This window comes from Setaria italica, chromosome V (assembly GCF_000263155.2).
Source record: "Setaria italica strain Yugu1 chromosome V, Setaria_italica_v2.0, whole genome shotgun sequence".
Classification (NCBI taxonomy): domain Eukaryota; kingdom Viridiplantae; phylum Streptophyta; class Magnoliopsida; order Poales; family Poaceae; genus Setaria; species Setaria italica.
The window spans coordinates 79,348-91,622 of NC_028454.1; the positions used below are offsets into that span (position 1 = coordinate 79,348).

The window sequence follows — 12,275 nt, forward strand, 5'->3', positions numbered from 1 at the left end:
TACACGATGGACCAAGCCAAGCCAGGCCACGAATGGCGTGATTTCGGCAAAGGTTACATTTCCATCGCTAACACGACCAGCCTCAACTAGCAATTAGTACTAGGACTAAGACCTAATGTTCTAAGGTTACAGACGCTGCCAACTAATCACTAAACACTACACCGGCGAGGTGGACAGCAGGAAGTTCGGCATCTGTCTCTGCAGCAGAATGCCGCAGAAGGGGCAAAGCGGGACAGCGGCTCCTGACAAATTGAGCGATCCTTCGTCATTGTTGGCGTCCAAAGGGGATGCCTGCATGGTGAAGAATGACTCCGGCAGCAGCTTGTCGACCATGCCTCCACAGCATACGCAGTGCCACACCGGCTGCAGAACGCAGCACAAGAGCATAGACGCCCGGCACCTTGTCAACGTGTGCCTTTCTCTGCAGATGGCTACATCAGTCGACTCGAAGGGGACTGGTGCAGAGCAGTAGAGGCAGGTTTCTTCGACAGAGTATTCGCATGCCGAGTCAATCCTGCAGGAGGAAATCAATTAAGTTTGACATTTCACATACGAAATTGGCTGACAGATGATCGATTGAGTTAGTAAAACATACCCGTTTCCTAGATCTTTGATCCTAGATCTGAGATAACTGAGCTGGTTATGCACTTCATCATTCATAGATACCCAAGAATCCATCTGGGCAACGCTGACAGGAAACCAGCTGTTTTCAGTAGATGTACCCTTCAACAAATATGCTGTCCTTTTCAGGACTGCAGCAAAGGTGAAACCCACGAGTCTCTCACGCAGCTCTCTTTCACTCCTTATCAGAAGAGTGTTCCAGAAATCAGTTACCGTGTCATTACCATTTTCAGCACCAGGACCATCCTGTGCATGATCGCTGAGCATCACTTTTCTACAAATTATGTTCAGTAACTGTAGCTTCCGCAAACTGACACTGGGCAGAATGTCATGCCTTGAATATGATGGGGCATTGATAGAAACACACTGTGGGTCATCTGAAAATAAAGTTGAGATCCAAATGTCCATTAAAGTCTCCAGAAAGGCGGGTGCGTATTTCTTGAACCCTTGTAGTGCAGTTACAACATCCCACAAGACAATACTCTTTTCAACATTTTCATATTTCTTCAACGACCACAAAATATTGGATCCCCACCACAAGTTACTCGAGGATAAGATTGCAGACTGTGGATTGCTAACATCAATCCTCCTGTCTAGTGGAATACCAACAAATTGACCACCAATCCAAATGAACTCAACCACTGCCTTTTGGGTCCTATTGTTTTGATTAACAAAATAATGACCGCGTGAATGCATCTTCTGAATGTTATATTAAAGCAATAAAGACTTGTAGCACAATGATCCCAATACATTTCATAATGAATTGTAAATGTAGTTACCTGGCTTGATACATCTGGTCTAAAAGATTCAGATCCAAACCGCGGACCTGAAAAGGACAAAGTTCATCAATTCTTACAGCTTATGCATACGGTTTCCCTACAGAAACTGTTCAGTTGAGCAAAATGATGCCTGATATAAAAGCCTAAAGCATACCACAGCAATCATTTGTTCTCCAGGTGCTAGTGTAAGACCAAAGCATCGATTGGAGACTTCAGATAGCTGCATGCACATTTGAAAGTCAATAATAAGGAGATAAAAATGCTTGGACATCAACGAAGAAGAGAAACAGTTATCTATTTTTACATCTGTTGACTCTTTTGGCTCTGGAAAATTTGTATGCACAGGAATTTCTTCAAGGTGGTTTTCGTGATAGATCCAACAGCGCGCAGAATTATCCTGAAAAAGAAGCAAAATGTAAAGCATCTGCAAGTACTACAAAGCTCAAGAAAAATTATGAACTAAAAGTTACGGTTCCCAAAATCTGGAGGATATAAATTCTCGAGAAAGATAACAGAGTGCAAAGTATAATATATTCAGTGGCATCACTAATATAATCAACAATCAAGACAGCCTTGAACTTTCAATAGCTAGTTCAAGTAGTCAACTCATACTTCAGCTCAAGTAGTCAACTCATACTAAACACACATCCCACATCTCTGGTTGCTGTTGCTGTTTTACTTAAGCCATCAGACTTCTAACAAATCAATAGGCTTCAATTGACCCCACAGGCCCAAATCCTTACATTAGTCCATACTGTGGGATCGGACCAGTTTTCCTGGTAAAACAGAATTACGAAAGTGGTAGCAATCAAATAGTGCTATAAAAAAGTTAACGGACCTGACTGCAGCTGTATAAACAATAGCCATCCATACCCCATGATAAACCTGTCACCTATGGTAATGTTAGATATTTTTTTCTTTTGTTAAAGAGAAAGATACTCAACTAATGTGAAGTTTTACCACTTGATCATGCATGGCATGCATTGGTATTCTCAATTTTGCAGCTATGTGTATTCCATATCCATGTTTCCAGTGACCTAGATACTCGTCCAATTGCCAAATTAACCTCGTACTGGGACCGGATAGGTACAGCTAATGAAATTGATGATACTGGAGCTGACAAATCAGTGGTGACCTGACAAAAGGAACATTTGGAATGAAAACTTTAGTTACAGAAGATAAAAAAATTAACTTATAGTACAATTAGCATGCTACATCGAATTAATGTTGTACACTCACAAAAGGAAAAAAAAGTATATCGCATAAATCGCTCATGTGAAATATGAATTGTAGGTCGATGCTTATTATGTACCTCGGCAACTAATGCAAAGGGCACTTCTTCTGCATTTGTACATTGATTTAATCCTTCAATATTCGCCAACCATATCTTCACACTGAGAAAATAAATAAAATCTTCAGCATGAGATATGAAACATTTACACAAAACGAAAGGCAACAAATAACCATCAGAATACAAAATTTTATAAATTGGACGGAAATGAACAATGAGAATCTTTAAAGCATTGAGAAAAGCATTTTCATCACAACCCAGATATCTAGTGCAGAGAATGCTGTGCATCTTCTTTTAAACATTGATCACATCACCTGCACAAGCATGAAGCATTAGGCACAACATCGCATGCCTATGCAGGTCCTCCTGCTGCTTATGCAGACACTTTGACCTTGTTCCAAGGCACATAACAGCTCAGAGTTTTTTAAAAAAAAATATGAACATCACATATATCCCCATTGCCATGTCATGAATCATTGAGAGCTCATAAAAAAGCCATGTAAACAACCAATACATAATACAGCCGAAGAAAGCACATAATCATTTACAAATAATACACATCAATCATGCTCACCTTCCGTCTGAGCATCCAGTAGCTAAAAGAAGCGAGGATTTTGAAGAGCCCGCGGAGGAAACTTCCCAGGTTATGGCACTGACCCATGATTTATGAGCTTGCAGAACCCCAATGAGAATTGGATCACTGGTAACCACGCCAGCATCTATCGTGTAGTATTCTGGCTTATACAGTTTCCAAAAAGACACATTTCCAGATTTGGAGCCAGCAGCAAGAATGCACCAATGCCTCGATAAACAAGAAGTTCTATCACTTGATGACACAAGTGGAGACCATGCAACGACGAGGGAAGACAGATGTGCATCATGACGAGCATACTGTTTTGCCGTGATAAGAGGAAGAGATTTGTTTTCTCCATTGGAGAGCAATGATGCTTTAACATTTCCAGTGCTGCCTTGTCTATTTACAGCAACGAATTCATGCCCACGTTTTGCGGTCTGAAGTCACAAATACAGCAGTGTTAAATAAACAATAAATTCAAATTTCAGTCATGTACAATATGCTACGAAATACCTTCACTTAGCATGATAATTAATTCCTCTTTTTGTTAAGAAACAACATGGTTCTCCTTTTACGATTGAAAGAATAAATTGAAACTCCAGCCTAATGTTAACATGTAAATTTGTACCTTTTTCGAAGATTTCTTCTTTGACTTAGAGCATGGTTTCAATGAGAAGTCTGCATCCTTCGAAGCATCTAAATCATCCTCATTGCCATCATAAACATAACCATCAACTCTGCATTCAGTAAAAAGTTATTCGAAACAAATTCAGGCACTATATGAAATCTTGCCAAGAATGTTGACTTCTTGCAACAAAATTATTGAGTTGCATGCACCAACCAGTTCAACCCAAAATCTTAAGCTAATAGGGAAAGGTAGGCAATTCACTTATACTCCAACACGCCCCCTCACATGCAGGCTCCCTCAGACCGCGTGTGGAAATTGGAGTGGGCTGCAATTATTTTATTTAATCATGCACGCCAGGATTAGAACTCGAGACCTCTGGCCCTCATACCATATTGAGTTGCATGCACCAACCAGTTCAACCCAAAAGCTTAAGCTGGTAGGGAAAGGTGGGAAATTCACTTATACTCCAACAAAAATAAATTTTGAGGGAAGATCTGTGACATACACAGATGAATGGGTAGACAATGCTTCCATATCCACATTTGACAGCCCAAATAATAGCTAGATGATGATTCTTTAGACCATCTTGTTGTTTCAAATATGGTGATTGTTTCTCTATTTGCAAAATTATGATGCGGAACCAGAAGTATTACTCACCTGGGCGGTTTTCTTTTTCTCTGTCCAGGACCCCTGCGACAAAGGGGATCTTGCAATTCACAAGTAGAACCTAAAACCTCTGTCTCTTCGGTATTTGTATTCTTCTGATCACAAAAGCATATTTTAACCACACATTCGGACGGAAATAGGCGACAATCAAATAAATAGAGCTCTCAGTGCTAGAGTGAAAGGTATCATACCGGAGAAATCAAATGAGGACCATTATCCTCTTCAAAGTTTATAACTTTGTAGTAGTTAAAAAGCAATTGCGATATATCTGCAACCTAGAACAAGTGAAAGGTTGATAAGCACCAATAACTGTGACATAGAACAAGTGACCACTATACATGAATACACACGAGTGAAGACAAAAAACTTAGCCAGGCCAGAACAAATTTGTATTAGCAGGCAATAAAGACCATACAAAAGCTACTCCTTGAACAAAAGAGTCAAGAACAAACCCCAAAACTGCAAATTGCAAGTTTTATTCTGATTATAAAGTGGAACAGTACTACGAAAGTGCTGCAGAATGAAATTTTGAATGGAAACTAGGTTATGCAGTTAATGGTGAGCGGATTCCCCTTGCCATCCAAAAAATATCAGACTCCTCATGCGCATTATGCATGGATCATTGAAACAATGGCCGTAAGACAAACCCGGCACAAGAAAAATCAGTGCAGCGCAGAAATTCAGTTGGTAATCCAGATGAACTTCCTATATTCCTCATATATTACATTGACAAATTCAAACATTGTTCACATAGCACAAAAATTGCTTACCTCAACCCACTCATCACGAAATTCCCAAATTGGTGACCGGTAAAGCTTCACACGACCATCCACAGTGCAAACAGCCAGCAAACACCTAGATTTGTCATCCATATAAAAATATGTAAGTGCAGTAGGATGAGCAGATGAACCTGTGCACAAAAAATACATCTAGAGAAGATCATGTATAATTGAATACCATTTAAAATTGAATGTCAAAGATATATATACCCATAATTAGGTGCAAATCCTTGTTGAGACCATGAAATTGACTGGGCACATGGTTCAGTATCACGCGCTAAGCATGTAGGCACCAAACATGGCTCAAAGAGATCTGCAAAATATTGACAAATTGAGAATTTAAGATCAAACAAAATTGATACACCTATATGGCCAAATTGGACTTCCTTTTTCCGTTCTTTGATGGATAGACAGTAATTGAAAGCTATGTACTAACCTATGAAAAATGGCCTGACATTCGTTTAAGAAGCGACTACATAGGTTGTGATGGAAAATGCAGTTGTAATAGTAGTTTGAATTTTACAGAGTAGAATATGACTAGTAAAACTGAAAGGACCAACTGGAAGACAGTTCACTCATTACAGTTCCGAAAGTTCCATTTTGTTTTTAACAGAACACCACATCCAGATTGCAAAATTGATGTCAAGGAAACAAATTTCTGAATATGGTATGGTTAAATTGAGTCTTCAATGTCCCAAATAATTAACAAAATCAGCAAGTTTAATATGCCCTACAGGAGATCACCAAAGCAAAGGCCAAAATATACCTTCTCTGTTAACCACTCCTATAGGAAAAGGATCACTGCGACAAAGTCCAACCAGTCCACGAGGCCCCTCAAGCACAGCTGGGTTCTTGAATAGGAACAAATGAAACATGATGAGCGCAAGGTTAGGTAGATCCAGATTCCACATATGAACTATCATGAAACATGAGCAGGGGTGAAGCTACGTTGAGCTACCATGGAGCACATGCACCAGGGTGAAGCAAAAATTTACTACTAGTTTACTTAATTTTACCATGTAAATTGCCCTAGATTTCTTCTACACAAAGAAGGGTGCACCAGGGTTGTTTCAAACCTAGCTTCGCCCCTGAACATGAGTGTATGACATGAATGAGAACATCTTAGCGTGATGGGATTGCACTTACCAGAATAGTGACAATGTGACCAGATGCGACAGCCACCAAATTGTCACTTGACCAAACAATAGCATTTGGATAAGATGGAGAAGCAATCAGCGTTGCGGCTTGGTAGTGAGGAGCCATGGCACTCATGCCCAAGCATATCTGGAAACAAAATTAAGCTATAGCTCTGCCACAAAGTAAAGAAAACTTGTCATATGTTTGCTGATTCAGATGTAAATAGGATCATAAGCATGCAATGTTAGCACTGCACTTATTGGCAAGCATGGCAACATCAACATATTAATAGTAGAAAAAATAATTACTGCTATAGTGCTATGGAGACCAAACAACAAGCTGAGTCAGAACATGCCATTGGAGACATCAAAACAACGGGCGGATGAAGAAATTACAAAAGAGAGTTTCATTCATAATCACACAATGTAGATTGTAAAAACTGTCTCCATCAATTATGCATTTTGTTCTGGTGTGGTGGTTACGTGATGTGATCCTTTACAGGTTTAAATTTTTTGCATCATATATTAATAATAATTTACTTGCATCGAACGAGAAAAATTCATCATCCCCGATCCATGACTAATATTGCACATTGCACTTAATAAGGGTATCACGGATGAACTAAACAGAGCAAAAAAAACAACTATTATATCTTATCTGAACCATACTATATACTTTTGGCTGAACATCAAGTTGCTAAAACTGCACATGGCTTCCTAGGCTATCTACTTGATCTCATATTCAAATTGAACTGGATTCACAAACCATACGTTCTTTCACTTAATCTATTGACAAAAAAAGAAAAAAAATCCCCACCCAAAGACCAAACCAGCAGAGAGGAACGACTGAAGCGAGCTGAGGAAGGGAGCACATTCTAACCTGGTCCTGCCCAGAGGCGGGCCCAAGATTTGGACCATGGGTATTCAAAATTCCAAATGCTAAAAAAAATTGACAGCCTCATTAAGTGCCAGCATCATTGATTAATAAAATTGAGCATAACTTGAAATTGTCCAACACATAGATGTACTAAATGGTAACATATCAAAGTGGCAACATGTGGAATAAATGCTTTGAAAATGAATGATGATGTCCTGATCCTTTACTTGCAAGAAGAATTCCCTTTCAATCAACGTGATGTTTAAGAACGAAAGGAGTATCACTTATTTGTAGTTAAGCAAGACTCCTTTGATGCATTTCTCCGTATCTTTCTTTAATAGGGGTGCTTTCACCCCCTCCTGCCAAAGATTGAATTCAAGTCAGAAGCTACACAACACTCCATTGCTTTCACCATGTGAAGCCAATCACAGTCCATGATTTTTTTCCCCAAACCTTTATATAATTTTTCTGAACTTTTTCACCATCCTTGGAGTGTTACCAAGTGGTACTGTCGATTATAACTTGAGTGGTACTAAGAAACGGTACCACCAATACCAAAACTTGGTACCACAAGTACCAAAAGCAATTTATAATTTTGGTAGAATTGGGTACCATCCAAGGATGGTAAAAAGGCTCTTTATAAAATAACATGAATGCTCCAGCAAGTCAGAGTTCAGTGACAAAGATAATAAAGAAACGATAAGCAAAAACTAGTCAGCATGACATTTTATTTTATTTTTCTTATACTTCATTCTGCAGACTCGTGATGATGCTAGGCAGTTCATGAAGTATCTTCATCCTGATCTTGGTGTCGGTAATGCAATCAATTTTCTATTCTGGACTTATAGTGTGGATTGAAGTGCTTCAGTAAATCCTGATTGCTTTGTCTACATTTGAGAAAAATTACCTGAAAGATCTTATGGAGCTAACTGTCGCATATATGTACCTGATCATCCGAAAAGCAGGTTTAACAATGTTTATGTATGATGACTTCATTCACCAACCTACAACAACAACAACAAATCCTTTTTGTCCCAAATAAGTTAGGGTAGACTAGAGATGAAACCCACAAGGACCAACAAAAAGACAAGCTAAAAAAGCAAAAAGAAAAAAGAAAAAATAAAGAAACAGAAAACAGAGTGAAGAAAGGAAAACGAACGTAAAAGGGGAAGACCAGTTAAAAAGAGAAGGGAAAAGAGGGGGAGGGGGAGGAACAAGAACAAAATGTTAAGGTAAGAAGAGAAGCTAGAAATTAGAGTTTTGGCACGTGGATGGCCAGTTTCCATTCTTTCCTATAGAATTTCCTTTTAGTTTTTGTGGCACCCTAGGGTTGCAAAGGATACCCGAAGCTAGACGCCACTTCAACCATCCGGCTTTAATTCTATGATTAACATCTTCATCGCTGTTTCCATCCTTCTGTAGCATCGATCTCAAGTAACGAAAGGTGTCTTTCTTGGGTACCACCTGACCATCAAGGCTGACATCTCCATCCTCATGCCTCGTGGCACTGAAATCACATTTCATATACTCTGTTTTAGACCTACTAAGCCTATAACCTTTTGATTCCAGAGTCTGCCTCCACAACTCCAATTTCTGGGTAACACCATTCTTGCTCTCATCAACAAGCACCACATCATCTGCAAAGAGCATACACCAAGGTATATCTCCTTGTATGTCTCTGGTGACCTCATCCATCACTAAAGCAAAAAGATAAGGGCTCAGAGCGGACCCTTGGTGTAGGCCTATATTAATCGAAAAATCATCGGTATCTCTATCACTTGTTCTAACACTTGTCACAATGTTATTGTACATACCCTTGATGAAGTTAATGTACTTCGGTGAGACTTTGTATTTTTCCAAGACCCACCACATGACATTCCTAGGCACTTTGTCATAAACCTTTTCCAGGTCAATGAAGACCATATCAACAAATGTCATGTGGTGATCACCCAATTTTACCAAAATTATAAATTGCTTTCGGTACTTGTGGTACTAAGTTTTGGTATTGGTGGTACCGTTTTTTAGTACCACTCAAGTTATAATCGGCAGTACCACTTGGTAACACTCCAAGGATGGTGAAAAAGTTCAGAAAAATTATATAAAGGTTTGGGGGGAAAAAATCATGGACTGTGATTGGCTTCACATGGTGAAAGCAATGGAGTGTTGTGTAGCTCCTGACTTGAATTCAATCTTTGGCAGGAGGGGGGATGAAAGCACCCCTATTAAAGAAAGATAGGGAGAAATGCATCAAAAGAGTCTTGCTTAACTACAAATAAGTGATACTCCTTTCGTTCTTAAACATATGACACCATTGATTTTTTTTCTTAGTTTGACTATTTATCGTTTCTATAAATATTTGTGCAAATAGATAAATACATAAGTGAAGGTTAAAGTGCTTTTGGTGATAGATCTAATGATACTCATTTCACTTTCGATAACTTATTATTTAAATATATATTATTGATCAAAATTCAAATAAAAAGTCAACGGTGTCATATATTTATGAACGGAGGGAGTACATAATAAAATATAAGGACGTGGAATTCTAAGCGATTCATCAACGGGTGGAAAACTAGATAACGATAAAAAGTTCGTTCAGTGGATATAAACCAAATAGAATTAAATTCTTGCCGGTTTATACACTGGCAGAATCTTAGGAATTATTAAACTAGATTTACGAAAGGAATTATTAAACCAGATTTACGAAACACTGCACTCACCTGGAAAAGCAAAAAGGTAAGGGCAACAAGGTAAACGACTGCCATTCCATGGACCAGCCTCCAATGGCAGGATGTGGTCTAATGAGTACACTAAATCATTGTGAAAGTATATGTCAGTAACAGTTTGCATAATTCCAGTTATCTCAAAACAAAATCAATAAGAAAAAAAAGCTGCAGGGAAGCAGTGTTTGTCCTTAGAGTTAATGAAAAATTCCCAAGTTCATTTCAAAAAAGAAAGCAATCCTATGCCACCAGGGAGAGAAGTATGAAGCTAGTTTGTTCTCAGAACATCTAGTTTCACTCGTAAATTTTCCTTAAACAAAGCATCCGTCGGTCACAAGATGAAAAACAGGCTGGGCCATTGAGATCGGTGGGCTGCTATCAAAATCGGAGGACATCTTGGGCCCACTATGCTTTTACACTAGTATGCCGACGGGCCTAGCCTGATACGAAAAGGAATTTGGGCTTCCTTTCGGCTGCTCTCTCGTGCCAGTGTAGACGCTTCGAAACTGAACAGAGGGAGAAAAAAAAAAGGCAGAATCTTTGCATACTGGCAGACAGTAGCCATTTATGGCCAGCATACTGGCACATGTACATTGTCATGTATGGCATGTGAGCCTGTCAATACTTAATACTCAGCAGACTCAGCATAAAAAATTTCTGCTCTCGGAACAGCAATACAGAGTACGCCATCCAAATTGCATAATTATAACTGCAAAGCAACATTTTAAAGTCTGAACCAAGTGACCTCAAAATTTTATCTGTCTTGCAAGTAGGTATTGTACTCACGTATAGTTGGTATAGCAATCAACCGCCAAAGTACCAGCCGATAGACAATCAAGGGGTTCCGCGGAGGAATCCAAAGGCAGAACTTAAGAAAGAACGTATTCAATTCAACAGCCATGAAAACAATATACAAAGGCTCAGCACTTGGATTAATCTCCAAGGACCCTGCAGAGGTACCATTCATCTTTGTCCCACTGTGCTGATGTGAACTGACCTAGTGTCCTTAATTTTAACCTAAGGAGAAGGAAAAGGCTAAATTAAAATAAAATCCGAGAAAATCTGATTATCAATATCACATCAAGATTCAAAAGCTGCTAGTTTCTGAAACACACAGCCAAGCATAGATTTGAAGATAATTACGAAATAACTTGCAGAGGCTATAAGTTTCTACTTGAAGATAATTTCCTGCTATATTGCCTATGTGATGCAGTTAAGGTATAATAAATATATGAAGTGCTTGCTCTTGTACTGAATGTATGTGAGTTCAAACATGAGTTGATGCGGCAGGATCGGGTGATGGCCACAAAGCATCCGTCATATATCTCGTCTTTATTTTCGCTGCGGCCATGAGGACACTACGCCGCCGCTTCCGCGAGCGGCATGCAGGACATGCTTCTGCCGTGTCCGCTTGGGCGCACAACCATTGTGCGCTGAGATTCTTGTCCTTGGATTTGTCTTCCGTGCAGGAGGTACGTATGGTCTCGATGACTTCGGCATCTCGATCGGCGAGTTCTGTCTTGTTGATGACGATGGAATGGAAGCCAACGAACGACGGCCACCGGGTAGAAGCGAAAGGTGAAGACCACGTCCGCTTCTTGTTAAGCGTTGTAATGCAAAAAAACATGCTTGCAAAATGTGTGCGCCATATTGGACCATGTTAAGCGTTGTAACGCAAACATGCTTGCATCTAATTACTCACAATTTTGAGACGTCAATGTCCAGCATTGCCCTTCCCTGTCAAACTTCCTGTGCCTCAGCGCGCACTAGTAGAGAAATAACTTTCCATCCACCCCCTTTTGTCCCGGTTTAAAGTTGGCCCGGGACAAAAGGTTCACCAACCGGGACTAAAACTCGGTCACTGGTGGGGGGCTCACCAACCGGGACCTTTTATCCCGGTTGCAAAGGCTAGTGGGAAAAAAAGACTCTGAGAGGCATTTTATCCCGGTTTGAAACACCAACCGGGATAAAAGACCCCCCCTTTTATCCCGGTTGGTAACACCAACCGAGATAAAAGGGTCAAGAGCCTTTTATCCCGGTTTGAAACACCAACCGGGATAAAAAGGGGTCTTTTATCCCGGTTGGTGTTTCCAACCGGGATAAAAGGGTCCCCCAACGAGGTCATTCGAAGGTGGCTGGAAGGGGATTAAATCTCTCGAACCCTTTTATCCCGGGTTGGTGATACTCAACCGGGATAAAAG

General features: G+C 39.8%; 1 pseudogene; it reads right to left on the bottom strand.

The window, feature by feature from the left end:
* Nucleotides 1-156: 156 nt before the first annotated feature.
* LOC101780025 lies at nucleotides 157-6,601 on the bottom strand (annotated as a pseudogene).
* Between the last annotated feature and the right edge of the window lie 5,674 nt (nucleotides 6,602-12,275).